Consider the following 14601-nt stretch of genomic DNA (forward strand, 5'->3'; position numbering starts at 1 on the left):
TAACTCAAATGATTAAAAGGACAGGATGTTCTTTTTTTATTCCCCTGGGGGCCACAGAAGGAAATGAGAACTAAATTTAATGTTATGAGTTCCCATGTTCATAAATTGATGTCTTAGGTTTATATGTCCTAGTAATTATGCCCTGCTTTGGAAAGGCTTCCCTTGAAAGTTTAATCTGTAGGTAGAAATTCAGTATCTGGGAGATACTGAATAGAAACTACGAAATCAAAGTGTTGAGAGTTTCCAGCAAGATATTTATCTCATGTGGAAACTTACCTTCCCACCTCAATGGTGGGAATGATGTCAAGCCATGAAGCCCTTCACTCCACTCTGCCTCATGAAGTGTGCTGGTTAGGCTCTGCTATCAGACATGTACACTTTAGTGAAAATTTAGGTCAATTTAGGTCAAAGCTCTACCTCTAATTGTAGAACTCAAGGTTTTTATTGCTGCGTCACAGATTATATTGCAAGCAACTGAGATCACTCTAACTAACTTAAGCGAGACAGGAATTTATTGGAAGAATAAGGTGCAGGCTCATAGAATTGAAGGAAAAGCTGCAAAAGACTCGGCCTGCAAAAGACAGGAGCCAAGTCAGTTCTGTGAGATCTTTGAAGCATTATCTAATCCCATTTTCTTCTGGGCCCTCCCTTGAGTGGAACTCTGATCTTCTTAAGTCTTTGTGTTGCTCAAGATTCAAATGCTGGGGTGGTTTTTCCGGCTTGGAGCCAATCCCTATCTCAGGCAAGGGCAGGGTGCCAATCCCTATCTCAGACTGCAGCCATGGGATGAGAAAAAGGTTCCACAAAGGAATATTGGAGCACTCTCACTGGAAAAGGGAATGGGTGCTGTGCAAACAAAAACATAAGTTTACTAGGATCACCAAGTAGAGGAATTTCACACACCTGTAAATAGGGACACTTTGGAGATGTGCTCAAAGAAGAGGACTGCGTTGCTGCCCTTGAAGTCCCAGCACTTAGGGAGCCGTTTTTCTTCACTGATGGATCCTACTAAAAGACCCTTTCCTGGTCTTCAGTGACAGTCTGCAAGTCAAATAAGACAGAAGAAACTCTAGGATTCTTTCATGGGTTTTCTCTCAAAAGCTTTTAAATAAATCACACCTTATGATTTGACTGTTTGAAAATACCATTGAATTCTAAAAGCCATGCTTTGCAGTCTTTCAACAAGAAGGCCACTGAAATGTGGTTTCTAAGGTGAAGATTTGAACAAACACTGATACATCTAAACCACTGCTTTAGCTTGTAGTCCACCACCTACCTACCTGTAGTACTGGCTAAATATGCAGTTTCCTGAGCAGCACCCGAGACCTACTGCAGGGAATTTTGGTGCGAGGGGGCTGATTCTAAATTTTTAATGAGCTACTCAGGTGGTTTTGATGTGCACTTAAGTTTGAGAACCACTGAACCAGACTCAATAAATCCCAATATTTATTGAGCGTATACTCTGTGTCAGGCAGCGTTCTAGACTCTAGAGATACAACAATGAACAAGTTAAACAAGGAACTTGCTCTTTTGAAGATTCCCATGGGGAGGAAATTAATAGTGAATATGTACAAAAAACTAATCAACAAAATAATTACAAAGTGGAATATGTACTCTGAGGAAGGAAAAGAAGGTAATCTCAAACTTAACAAAAGTGTTCACTTCTATCTGTCGCAATTTCTTCTCATGTCTCAGATAATGGGGCCACCATTCACCCAGATGCTCGGGCCAAAGACCTGGACATCACTCTGGATTGATTCCTCTCTTTCCCTCCTTTCCCTCCTGCCATGTGCACCTCATCGGCAAAACACGTCAGCTCTACCTCCAAAATATACCCCAAGACCATTCACTTCTCCTCTTCTCCACGGCTGCCTCTGCAACAAGACTGCATTTCCTCTTGTATGGATGACTTTAACGGCTTCCTAACTGGCTTCCCAGTCTCTAATCAGATCTCTCAAAGTTCATTCTGCACACAGCAGCCAGAGCGAAATCTCAAAATTGCAAATGAGACTGTATCCTTCCTTTTGCTTAAAACCTCCTGAAAGTCAAACTCCTCACCCTGATCTGCCAGGCCCACCTGATCTGGCTCTCTGGCCCCACCGCCAGCCTTTCTGTCCCTTGATCACAGTGCTCAACCACCGCGCCTTTCCCCCAGTCCCTCAGACATTACCAAGCTTGCTCCTGCCTCATGACCTTTGCATGCACTTGCCTCTCCAGACGCCAACTACGGATCATTCAGGTTTCAGCTCAAATGTCACCTCCTCAAAGAGGCCTTCTTCATCCATCCAAACTACAGCAGCACCTATCCTCACCCTAGTCATTCTCAAGGGTCTGTTTTATTTTCTTCATAGCCTTTAGCATCTGAAATCACCTTATTTATCCATTTGTTTACACCTTAAATCACACACATTTAATGTTTACACATTAAATCTGATTTTCCCAGTACCATAAAAGCTTCATGAGTACAGAGATTTTTGTCTGTTTTGTTCTCTGCTCTATCCCTAGCACCCAGAACAGTCAGTGCCTGGCACATAGCAGTAATTCAACAAATACTGTTGTCATGATGAGTGAAAATAAATGAGTGAATTAATGGAAAGTAACTGGAAGTGGGGCAACTGAAACAGACTCTCAGTAAACGAAGGCTGAGTGTTTCAGGGTTATAGGCTTGGGGACTATATATATTCTAACTTTTCCCTACACAAACTCTCCACTCCAGGCAAACAGGTTGATTTGCTGTTCTACCAACACATCTCATATTTTCCAGTCCCAGAGATCTGTTGTGTATTCACCGTGGGCATGACCCTGAGCAGAGCACTGTGGTACCCGTTTCAGAAAGCTCACACACTTACCCTTGCTCCTGCCGCCTCCATCATCTTTCCTCATCAAAATCCTCCTCTTCCTACCCAGAGATGTCCCCTCTGTTTTCTCTAGCAGGAACTGACCTCTCTCTTCCTTGACTCATTTTGGATTCTGTTTATTCTCTGTCCTTCGTACACCGTACTTAGCAAACATGTGCCTTAGGGAAGTTATTTAACCTCTCTGAGCCTCAGTTTCCTCATTTGAAAAATAGGATCAATGACACTGATCAATGATCAGTACTGATATCATGATTATTAACAAATATAATATATATAAAACTACTGGCACAGTGCTTGACACATAAGCACTCATTAAATGGAAGCTATAACAATTATTATTTCTTCTTGTTAATAAAACTATTAATATAATTATATATTAAATATTAATTATTAAAATAGAAAATATTATTAATAAGGCAGTTATTTATCAAATGTTTACCATTTGCTAAGAGCTTTAAATTTATTAAAATATGTGGTAATTTTGCAGTCTAGTTGTTTCATACATATGTGTTTTATTTCCCAGCTAGATGTTTAGGGCAAAGGCTATATCTTAAAGTTTTTTATAATCCTTCCACTGCCAGACTAGTGTATTGTTCATAACAACTCTCAAGAACTATTTGTTGTGAATAATAAAATGATTTATAGCTCTGAGATTTAGTGACTTGCATTATGTCAGAATATAAGCTGATCTGAAAAATCAGATCGATTTGGTCTGTAATCTTTGTGTAAAAACTTGGATTTGGATACGTTAGTGGCTTAAATTGTGTGCTGGCGCAAGATCTGCCTTCCATTCATTCAACAAATCCTTGTGAGCACTTATTATGTGCCACGCTGTGTTGCAGACAACTAGTAAAGCCTTCTAAAATAGGACGATTATGGCATTCACTTGTCAATATTCCTGGCATGTTTATAAATTTCACTTTGGCAGTTGCTTATTCCTCCCAGGAAACTTGCTCATATTTTGGAATCTAAGCACTTAGAGAATATACAGAACATACAACATGATGAACAGTTAGGCTCTGGAGACAGAAATCCTGATTTTGAATTCTAGCTCTGCCAATTCTTTGCTTTGAGATCCTGGGCAAGTTAGTTATCTTCTCTAAGGCTCCGTTCCTTCACCCGTAAAATGAAAATAATAATACAATAGTATCTCTTAGCACATCCAGGGTCAAAATAATAAAATAATATTAATAATGATAATAATATAATAGTACCTCAAAATAATAATAAAACATCAAAATAATAATGATAATAATAATACAATAGTTTCTACCTTTAAGGGTTATTATAGGTATGAAATGAAATAATGCATATAAAACATTCAGTACTGGCATATTTTAAGAACTCAAAATTTTAGCTATCATTAAATTATTAGTTCATATTATACTACCAAACATACTAAGGACACTAGACAAGAAAAGTGCACCCAGAAAGTAATTTTTGAACCAGGAGGGAGGAAATGAACATATACTTAAGTTCCATTATGTGTCCTGTTCTAAGCAAATAACTGCTGCAAATATGATGATTCTGACAAGAGGCATCATAGGTAGTATGGAAAAACTCATAGGCATTAGAACAGAAGCTCCCCATATATCATTTAATCCTCACAACAACACTGTGAAACAATTACCTTACAGATGAGGATACTAGGATTCAGAGAGGTTAAGCATTTTGCCCAAGTTTATGCAGTAGAAAAGATACAACCAGGGTTGTCCTTATCTGAATTCCTCTCACGTAATGAAAAAGGAGCCAACTGCATTTCACTCACCATGTCTCTGAGATTCCCCACACACTGCGTTGTTTCTATTGGATAGCAGTACTCAAACTGCGGTACATGAAGTCATCTGGGGTGTTTTAAAAATCCTTAATCTAGGACCCATCATAAAAGCTTCTGATTGAGTAAATTTGGGGGAGGGCCTATGAATCAGCCTTTTAGGAAACACTCCAAGTAATTCTGTTGCAGATGGTTCCTGACCACATTCTAGAAACACTGTCATGAGGATTCAAATACCTGGTTTGAAGATCATGTAATATACATATTAGAGATTAGCAGCTGAAGTGTTAAGGCCCATGACCACGTGATGAAAAGATGTGTATACAACTGATGTGTTTTAGGTTTCACATAGCAATTGCCTCCTTTGCATTCATTTTACAGTTTCTCTACATAGAAATTGGTGAATCTTAAATTGAGTTCGTATGAGTTTCTATGTTCTACATATGATGCCTCTCGTTAGAATCATCTTATTTGTAGCAGTTATTTGCTTATTTATTTCGCCATGATATTTTAAGACACCAAATAGAAAATGAATAAATAATGATAAGCACTTAAAAACGAAGACCCTGAGGGTGATATTTCCTTAAAGTTACAGAAATTTATCAGGCCTGATTACTTAAACAGTTGTATAAGGATCTGTCAGATATTTTACTGAGGTAATTTCTTTAAAATAAACCATATAGGTCACACAGTGCTAATAAAACATGTTGATGAATCCTTGAGTGTTGCCCTGATTATGTTTCCTTGGGGAATGGAGAACTCATTAGCATGAGTTCCATGTCAGTCCTCCCTGCCTTGTTCCCCAAGTACTTTCCAGACGGGCTTGGCATAAAAGGGTGATCAAAATGTATGTGGCATGGCCAAGTTTCAAATGAATGGCTCATCTAACCCCACTGATTAAATACATGACATTACGTAGTATGAAAGGCTGTTGTGCTTCATTAAGTTTACTTTTCTGAGAGCTTTAAAAAGTAAATTTTGGGGGGTGGGATAGGGAGAGGACGCTATAAATTCTTGGCTTTTCATATTCAACTCCAGATGCATATTTCCCAATCCAGGGGAAAATCCTCAAAGCTGAGAAGTTGTTAAATGGAGAGCAGCAGGGTGTGTGTGGAGAGAAAGAAAGAGAGAGAAACCTGTTTGTTTTCTGAAACAATAAGTAGTAAAACAGGTTGTTTAGGGTAAAGTCCCTTGAACTAGATAATAATTTAAAATACATCTGTCTATAATAATACCTTATATTTACATAGTGCTTTGAAAAGTTCAAAGCCTTTGTACATTTACTATCTCGTTTGAATTTCACAATAACCCATGAAGTAGGTAGGTACAGAAGGTATTATATAATCCACCACCACCACTTAAAAAAATGGCTAAACTGAGGCACAAGCATGTCAACAAACTTAAGGTCATATAACCAGTTGGTGTCACAACTAGAACACCAGAATTTTGAAACTTAAACCTGTGTTTTCTTGGCAGAAAGTGTCTCTGCTACCGCTTGATCTATGCAGAGTTCATGTGGAGATTTGTGGCTACAATTTAATTGGAGAATACAAATCAGGCATGCCTAAAGAGCTCTACAGAAAGGAGATTGTTTCTTTTAGATCATGACTGTGTTAGAAAAAGGAGATAGAGAATAGAGTCAGTTGTTTTGGACAATGCAAATTAAAAACAAACAAAAACACTTTGTAATCAGTTTCTGGATATTTTGGGGGCAATTCATTCATTAAATTGTGTATTCATTTTTTAAAGTAGCTATTAAGTGCCTTTATATAAGAGACTGTGCTCAGCACTTTGGGAAGATATAAAGAAATGCATTTAATTTGTGTGTGGGTGCTTTGAATTATATAGATAATCACCATTTTATTCACTGTTCATTACCACCTGGTAGATGAAATGAATAAGCCCTCCTTGCAGAGAAGCAAGGTAAACAAAAACAGATGAAGGACACTGGGCAACTAATTTCTTTCAATTCTCTCCCTGTAGGAGGCATTTTTTAAATCAAGGTGATAAATTTCCTGCCAGAGACACAAAACACCAAGTTTGCTATGTCATGCAACATAATACAGTTTTTAACCCTATGTTTCCTTAAAACGAGGGAGACTGGGCTTAGGTTAGTACCAGGTTCTCTATCAGGTATACTGGCTCAGGATTTAAGGGAAAATGTTAGCGTCTAACCCAAAGCTTTCATATCCAAAAAGCTTCTCTGAAGGCCAGAAATAAGTCTTTACAATACTTTGTCCCACCTGGCTCCAAATGAACTTTTCCTCTTGGCAGGCATGCTTGAGGAGGGTGTAGACAAAAGGAAACAGAGGCACCAATGGATGCAAGGAAACAACCAGCAGAGCTGTTGAAGGCCCTATCACTTGATTGGAAGATAAACAAGAGTTTGCTAATAGGTATGGTTGGTTTCCCCAGAGGTCAATTTAAAAAAAAAAAAAAAAAAATTTTTTTCCCCTGGACAAATTTCTTCACTTTCTAGAACAAACACCTCCAAACCTGAAGGCAAAATTTTAGTTAATACTTATACACATTATGAGCAGTTGTTTGATATATTTCTTTGGTTTATACTATATGTACACAAATAGTGTTATTGAGTGAAACTACTTTTTTTGTTGTTGGGATAGGTCCTGCTCAGCCCCTAGAGTGGGTGTGTGAAATAGAGTGGGTGTTTGTTTATACCTATTGTTTACCTGCCTTGTGTGTGTGAACAGAGTATAGACTTGGAGTTAACCCCAGCTCTGTCCCTAACACAGTCCCCATTTTGCTTCTCCTGGTTTCCATGTTTTTCACTTGTAAATTTACAAGGTTGGAGTAGTAGGTGAGCTCTAAAATCTGTTCCAACTCTACCATCCTATGATGCTCTAGTTTTTAAACATGCTTTAGTTATTCTTTAACATACATTATAGTATTTAAGTCAATCGGTATCCTATTTTTTTTTTTTTAATTTTTAGAGACAGTGTTTCTCTCTGTTGCCTAAGCTGGAGTGCAGTGATGCCATCGCAGCTCACTGCAACCTCAAACTCCTGAGCTCAAGCGATCCTGCCACCTCAGCCTCCTGAGTAGGTAGGACTACAGCTGTGTGCCACCAGGCCAGACTAATTTTTTAATTTTTTTTGCAGAGATGAGGGTCTTGATATGTTGCCCAGGTTAGTCTCGAACTTCTGGCCTCAAGCAATCTTCCATCCTCAGCCTCCTAAAGTGCTGGGATTACAGGCTTGAGCCACCATGCCCAACCATCATTCAGTATTCTTAACAAGACAGTAAGGTTTTGCTTCAGGAAAATCAGTCATTGTTGGGTACAAAATCATAATTCAGGTAAAATTAAGTTTATTCACTTTACAAAATAATTACTTGATTTGCAAAATAATTCTAGAATGGTAGCGCATAACAAACTGCTTATGCATTTAAAATAAAGATTTACTTTTAACCAAATTTTTAGGAAAACTAATTTAGAGTGAGACATACTTGCATTAAATAACAAAATTATAAATATATGAATGCCATAAAATCACACTATTTTGGAATGCTGATGGATCCTGGGCAATTTCAACCTAACTTCCTCATTTTACAAAATATGAAACTAAGGATCAAATAAGGTTAATTACTTGCTCAAGATCACACAAGTACATAATTAACAAAGACTGTGAAAAAAAATCAATGACAGAATATTTTCCATATTTTTCTCTGTTCAAATTTTGAGACCACACTTCTTCATTTACTTATGAAGAAAAAATCATAGATGGTCAGTGCTTAAATCTAGGAATATTATTAAAAATAAAATTTAAGGGTACAATGCAGATTCTCGTGTGTGGATACATCACATTTTAATAGTGTAAATAGTTGATTCACATGTATCAAAAGTCAGTTAATCCATTTGAGTTTCTTCATTTTGCTGACTTTTGAATTGTCACCGAAATAGCATAGTACTCTACTATTTTGGATATTATTTTCAAATTTTTTCTATAAATAATATTGTGATTTTTGTAACACATGAGTACACATTGAAATGGGTCAGTAATATATTTTCTAATACCAGCATTCACTGAAATTCCAGGTGTGCTTACAGGAGTTAGTAGGACTTGAATCCACTGCTCCCAGTTACATAAATGATTTTACTTTATTATTCTTTTCATTCTTGTATTAAATACTAACTAGTCTCCCTTTGTATAGTTATCATTTAAGTATGATTGGAAATTAAATATTAGCAGAAGTTACTAATCAGTTTCAAGGCACCTGGCTTTATTTTTGTCATGAATCCCAGTGTTCAAAGTTAGCAGGTTTCTTTAAAGCTAGTGCTGCTAGCATTTCATTGACTCACACTAAAATCGGTGCTTCCATCCCTCGATCACCCAGTTAATTTTAACCTTGACCTCCCACAGCTGTACTGCTTTACTCAGTCCAAAAAAACTCCCTGATTCCATGCTTTCTGCCTCTTATGAAGCAATAGTGGAGAGGAAAAACAAAACCCATTCCTTTAAGAAAGATTCCGCCTCCTCTCTTATAAAGCAAGCGCCTAATGGTAATTGTGGAGTCTCTACTAAGTCACACACTTTACTACTCAGCGTTGGGCGAAGCTGCTGCTGCTGCTGCCGCCGCCGCTGCTGCTGCTGCTGCCGCCGGTCTGAGGCTGCAGTGGGTTTCTGTGCAGCACTGCAGAATCCACACCTAGAGAACAGGAGACACAGACACGCACGTCTACTACCCTGGTCACAAGGAAGCTTTGGATCTTCAGCGGGTAAGCGGATCTTTTATCCATTTTGTCCAGAAACTGTGGGCAAGGGAATAATCATGGAAAAGACTGTTCATCAGACATGCTTAAAATGGATTATGTTAATTTGCTTCATCTGGTGGTGACGGTGGGGTCTAGATTTGTGACTGACAAATGCCTTGTATCGTGGAGACTATATTCTGATATGTGCCCTTAGCATACTTTTTTTGCTATTCATAAAAAGACTAATCTTGATTGCATGCAAAGCTTTTCATTTTTTTGCTTTTTAAATGCAAGAAAATATCCAGCCACTCCCAATCTCTCTCTCAAATACTGCAGATATTTTAAAATGCCGAATAAAATGTCAGGCTGAGCATTTTCTAAATATTGTTTTCTCCCCAAAGCTAGGAAGCCTTCCCCCCATGATTCTTTAGGAGTATTTAAAAACAATAAGGCATGGTTGGATTTTGAGCAAATGGGAGATGGTGGTAGACTAAAATTTCTATAGCCTTAGTCCAGTGGAGAGAGAAAACGAGGATAAATGAATCACAGTTAGTGCCAAGACAAGATTCATTTTCCACACTTCATATGTGGGAAGAGGAAACTACATTTTAATTAGCACATTTTTAGGGAAGAGGGAGGGGATGCAGAGGAGGGGGATGGTGTGAGGTATTTGAGGGGGAAGAGTCTGCAGATGAGGAAGGAAATGAAGTGGACTGTCGCCAGTGCCTTGGAAACGAAGGGAGATAAGGGTGGGGAAAGAAGTTTGTTGTGTGTGTTGGGGTGGGGTTGACCCAAGGGATCATGAATCACTAGAATGGCGCTCCCAGGGGTGTGCTTGCGGGGGTACTCGTGCCCGTGGAGGACATGTGTGCAAGAGGGATGTGCAAGTCGTGGGTGGCAGAGAAAAGTGTGCGCTGCTGGGAGGTCTATTTCGAGAATAGGCTGGGATGAGAAACGTGTCTGGGCGATGGGGGTGGGCGGCCCAGTGTCACCTGTGGATGGATCCACAGCCCTGCGATTGCGTGTGGCAAAGTTTGCGCGGCCCCGGATTCATTTTGAAGGCTGTTGGCGGTGCCTCGACTTTTCACTTCAAAGAGGTCAGCTCTCATAAGGCTAAGAGGCTGGGGGCCAAAGAGGGAGTGAAGACCCCAGGCGGGTCCAAATGGAGAGTCCCTACCCTGCCCCTCTGCGGAGGAGGCGCCCCCAAAAGCAACTATGCTAAGCCGAGGAAAATCCAGGCCCCTCCTGTGGGGGGCGTGCGGAGGCTGAACCTTACAGTGCCTCCCCCTGAAGACCCAGCAGCCAGTGTGGGCGGCAGAGGCTGACTGAACGCGGCGGCTCAGCCTCTGGAGTGGGGGGGCTTGTTCGGGTTAGGGCTGGAGACGTTTCCGAGGCGCTCCGCCTCCCCCTCGCGGTCGGGTTTCCGTCGGGGTCGTTTCCCACTCTGGCCCTCAGGGGACGCCGCGGGTTCTAGCTGCATAGCCGGAGGAGGACGCTGAAGAGGCGCCAGGCGGCCGCCCCGAACCAGGCCCTCCCAGCTGCCTGGCCCGTAGGCCCCCACCGCCGCGGCTTCGCCGACTTGGAGCTTGAGGGAGGGGAGGGGGTGACAGGGGGCGGAGCCAGGGTTCCCGAGGGGCGCGAGGGGCGGGACCAGAGAACGCTTGGGCTGTGAGGGGCGGAGCTTTGAGAAGGCGGGGCTGGGACGCTCCGGGGCCCAAGGGGCGGGGCCAGGGGCGTCGGGGGCTGCGAGGGGCGGGCCTGTGGAGGCGTGGCCAGGAGCGCTTGGGGGCCTGGGGACGGGGCCTTAGGGGCGGGGCTAGGGGACGCTCGGGGGGCGCTCGGCTAGTCCCGCCAGAGCGCGAGCAGCCAGGTCGTAACGGTCGCCAGGGTGAGGGGCGGGAGGGAAAGAAGGGGGGTTTAAATTATATTTTTTAAAACAGAGAGCGAGAGCTAGGGGCATCGGCGACCCAGGTGTCGCAGCTTCCTGCTACACAGGGCTTGGCGTCCAGGTCCCTCCCTCCTCACGCCCCCTCCCCTTCTCCTGCCCTCCCCTCTGGAGCCCTGCGGCGCTTAAGAGGCGGCTGCGGCGATCGGGCGGCCGCTGCGGCCCCGGCGGCTGCGGAGAAGGAGGGAGGGAAGCACAAAGCCGGCTGCGCGCTGCGAGGTAATCCGGATGGGAGAGCAGGCGCCGTCGTCCCGCCCCACCTCCGGGCCGGGACACTGGCGCCCGCGCGGGGGCTGGCTGCGGGGACTCTGCGGGGGGTCATTTGGGAGTGGGGAGTGCGACGGCTGGCGGGGCCGAGGGGACTTCCTATTGGTTGTTCTCGCGGCCTCAGGTGAACCCCTCTCCGAGGCAGGAATGGGAGCCTCGGGCGAGAGGGGAGCTTACCTGCAGAGGGGGGTAATGGGGTGCATCTTGGGGCGCTGCGGAGTGGGCCCGATGCGTTCGGGCGTCCTCCGGTTTTCCCTGGGAGGGCGAGGAGTTCTAAAAATCAAATGTTAGCTGAAGCTTAGGTGACCCGGAGACCTTAAGCCCTGAAGGTGCTCTCTAGGAGGGTGGGAGATTCCCGCGCTTGGAAAAGATGGAGGAAAGGGAGGGAATGTTGGTTTGTTTAGTTTTGTTTTTCTACTCATTTAAGAAACTTCTGTTACAAGTTGAAAATGTTCAACCACCTCTAATCCACATTCCTCCAACATACACAGACACACAAACACACTACCCCTACAAACGTATACAGGTTAGGTTGCTCTTCCTGCTCGGGATGACAAGGAAAGTTGGCAGTAGGTCTGGTTTGCTGGTGTTTGGGGCACGTCCAGCCTCTTTGGAGGTATGCTATTATAGCTGAGGCAATACCACAGGTAGAATAAACTGGGCCTCCTTTAAAATGGCAAGAATGGCCTCAGGTGAACTTTTTTGTTGCAGAGATTTAATTGCAAGTAGGTGCCCGTTTAAAATGGGAGCGTAAGGAAAACCACTAATTTCCTTGGCACATGTGTTGTTGCAGTTAACCTGCTAGAGTGTTATGGAATTTCACTCAACCAAGAGGCTTTGAGGGAGGATTATATGCAAGGTTGGTGAAAGAATTGATAAGATTCTGGGGTATGAGACTAGCTACGTACACGTGCACATTTGTTTTAAGTTATGTGACATTTTAGATTTACCAGCATTAGAAGGTTGCTTTTCTTGGAATGTATTCCATCTACATTGTGCCGGGTACATCTTAATTTTGGTTTTGGAAGACTTGTAGTGAGTGTTGTTGGAGAGAATAAAAAGTACACTGTGGTTTGTCGTTTTTAAATTAAGATACTTGACTATTGAAAAAATTTGTGTAAGTTATGGGACTGACTCTTTTATAGAGTTAAATTATTTCGGAGCATTTGTAGAAAGTTTTTACATCTAAGTCTCCGTTCCATTATACTTGCGTTGTACCTCATTTTCTTTTGCCTGTGTGGAGCAGATTAACTTTACCAAGGGAGGAGGATCAACAGAGAAGGCCACATTTGCTACATTTAACTCTTCTTTCTAAAGAGTTCAGTCTATGCTAACTAAAAGTGCTGGCAATGTTGGTAATAGTTGTTTTTAAAGAAAAAACAGGAGTGTATCTATTTTGAATGTTAAACATAATTTAAGGAGTTCTGGAGATAATTGGTCATGAGACATTCAGTATGTTGCAGATTTTTACATATACGATATCAGGAAATGTTTGGTAAACATTTGACATGATATAGGTGATCATATGACATCTGGGAAATATTAATTTTGCATGATAGAAAGGCTTGTATTTTCAGAATGTAAGTCTTAACCATTGACTGAAAATGAGAAAATTATACACTTTGCCATTTTAACCTCTTTTTTTCAGTGTTTTACCGGGATGAATGTGAGTTCTGCTCAATATTTAAAGTGTGGGTTTGGTCTTTGTAAAGCCAGAATGTCTTGTGAGACTAAGAGAACCTAACAGCCCATCTCCTACGCACAATCCTAAACCTAGGTACAGGGTGGTGTCCAACTTCTAAGATTGTGAGGCTTCCAGAAGTAGGCCTATCATGTCTGCGTGCTTTTGTCACATATAAGCCTACAGATGGTTAGCTGATTAATCTCCATCTCAAAGCAGTTGGTTAGCAGTACTGGGCAGCATATATGCATGTCATCAGGGTACGAGAAGCATTTCTGTTGAGGGAAGAAATCATGTAAAAGCATAACAACCCAACTCTGAAGTTTGTAGAATGTTGGGGAACAGTCATAACAGAACAATAGCTTAACCAAATTGTTGCATGTAAAGTGCTTTGAATAAGGTCTGTGCTCAGGAAGTGATTTATGTGTTTATCATTATCAATATATAAAATGACATGTCCTTTTGAAGGCCGTTACATCATGCTAGTCAGCTTGTGAAGACTTAGCAAATATTTGAAACAGCCAGTATTTATTTGCTTTACCTCTGTGCCAGGCACTATTCTAAGAATTTTATGTGATTTAATTTACTTTATCCTCCTAACAACCCAGTGACTAAACAGAGGAATGAAGAGGTTAAGTATCTTCCCTGAAGGTGTATTGCTATTAGGTGGCACAAGCTGGTTGTGAACCCAAACTCTGTCTCAAGAGTGAGCCCACGTAACCACTGCTGTTATTTCACTCATGGTAATGGTTGCAAATCAATGAAAGGTCGTCATGTATTCCCAAGACTACCAGGTGCGCATGTCTTGTTTAACCATACCCTCTTGTATTAATACCACCAACAGGTTGTGCTTAAATGTGAAGAGTGGTGATTATTCTGCATTAAGTAGAATCACCTTTTGACTTTGGAAGAGGATTCTCTTTTGATATACACAAGATATGTTTAGCTGGGATGCTAGAGTTTGTGCTAGAATATGTTATCTTTTTAGTTATTAAAGATATTAAAGTCTTTTTTTTTTTTTTTTTTTTTTCCAAAAAAGCTTGCCAGGTGTGTAGGCAAGTACTGGGCTGTACTAATGCCCATTGGAGATTCTGCATCTGCACTAAATCCATAGGCCTGATCATCTTTGTGATTACCAATACCATATCAACCTGAGATGGATTTGAACTTAAGTTTGTCCTAAATACCACCTGAATTGTTTCCTAAAATTAACCGTAAATGAGAAGATATAACTTCTGGCTTATACTTTTTCACTCCAGTTCCTCAAGGAACTGTGTGTTGCTGCTTCACCATTGTAATAGATATGTCAAGCAAATTGATGATAACCTAAGCTAGCTCTTTTAAGCAACATTTAGAATTACTGTA

General features: G+C 41.5%; 1 protein-coding gene across 6 annotated transcripts in view; it reads left to right on the forward strand.

Moving 5' to 3' along the window:
- Positions 1–9178: 9178 nt before the first annotated feature.
- ADD3 (adducin 3) overlaps positions 9179–14601 on the forward strand; it is a 125277-nt gene continuing 119854 nt past the window's right edge. For 3 of the 6 annotated variants that reach the window (XM_069461136.1, XM_069461132.1, XM_069461135.1), the window contains exon 1: positions 11197–11507. The gene's annotated coding sequence lies outside the window, so the exon portion shown is untranslated. Of the gene's footprint in view, positions 9368–11196; positions 11508–14601 lie in introns of those variants that run through there. The other 3 variants (XM_069461130.1, XM_069461133.1, XM_069461131.1) reach the window with 2 other exon arrangements.

This window comes from Eulemur rufifrons, chromosome 28 (assembly GCF_041146395.1).
Source record: "Eulemur rufifrons isolate Redbay chromosome 28, OSU_ERuf_1, whole genome shotgun sequence".
In the NCBI taxonomy this organism is placed as follows: Eukaryota; Metazoa; Chordata; class Mammalia; order Primates; family Lemuridae; genus Eulemur; species Eulemur rufifrons.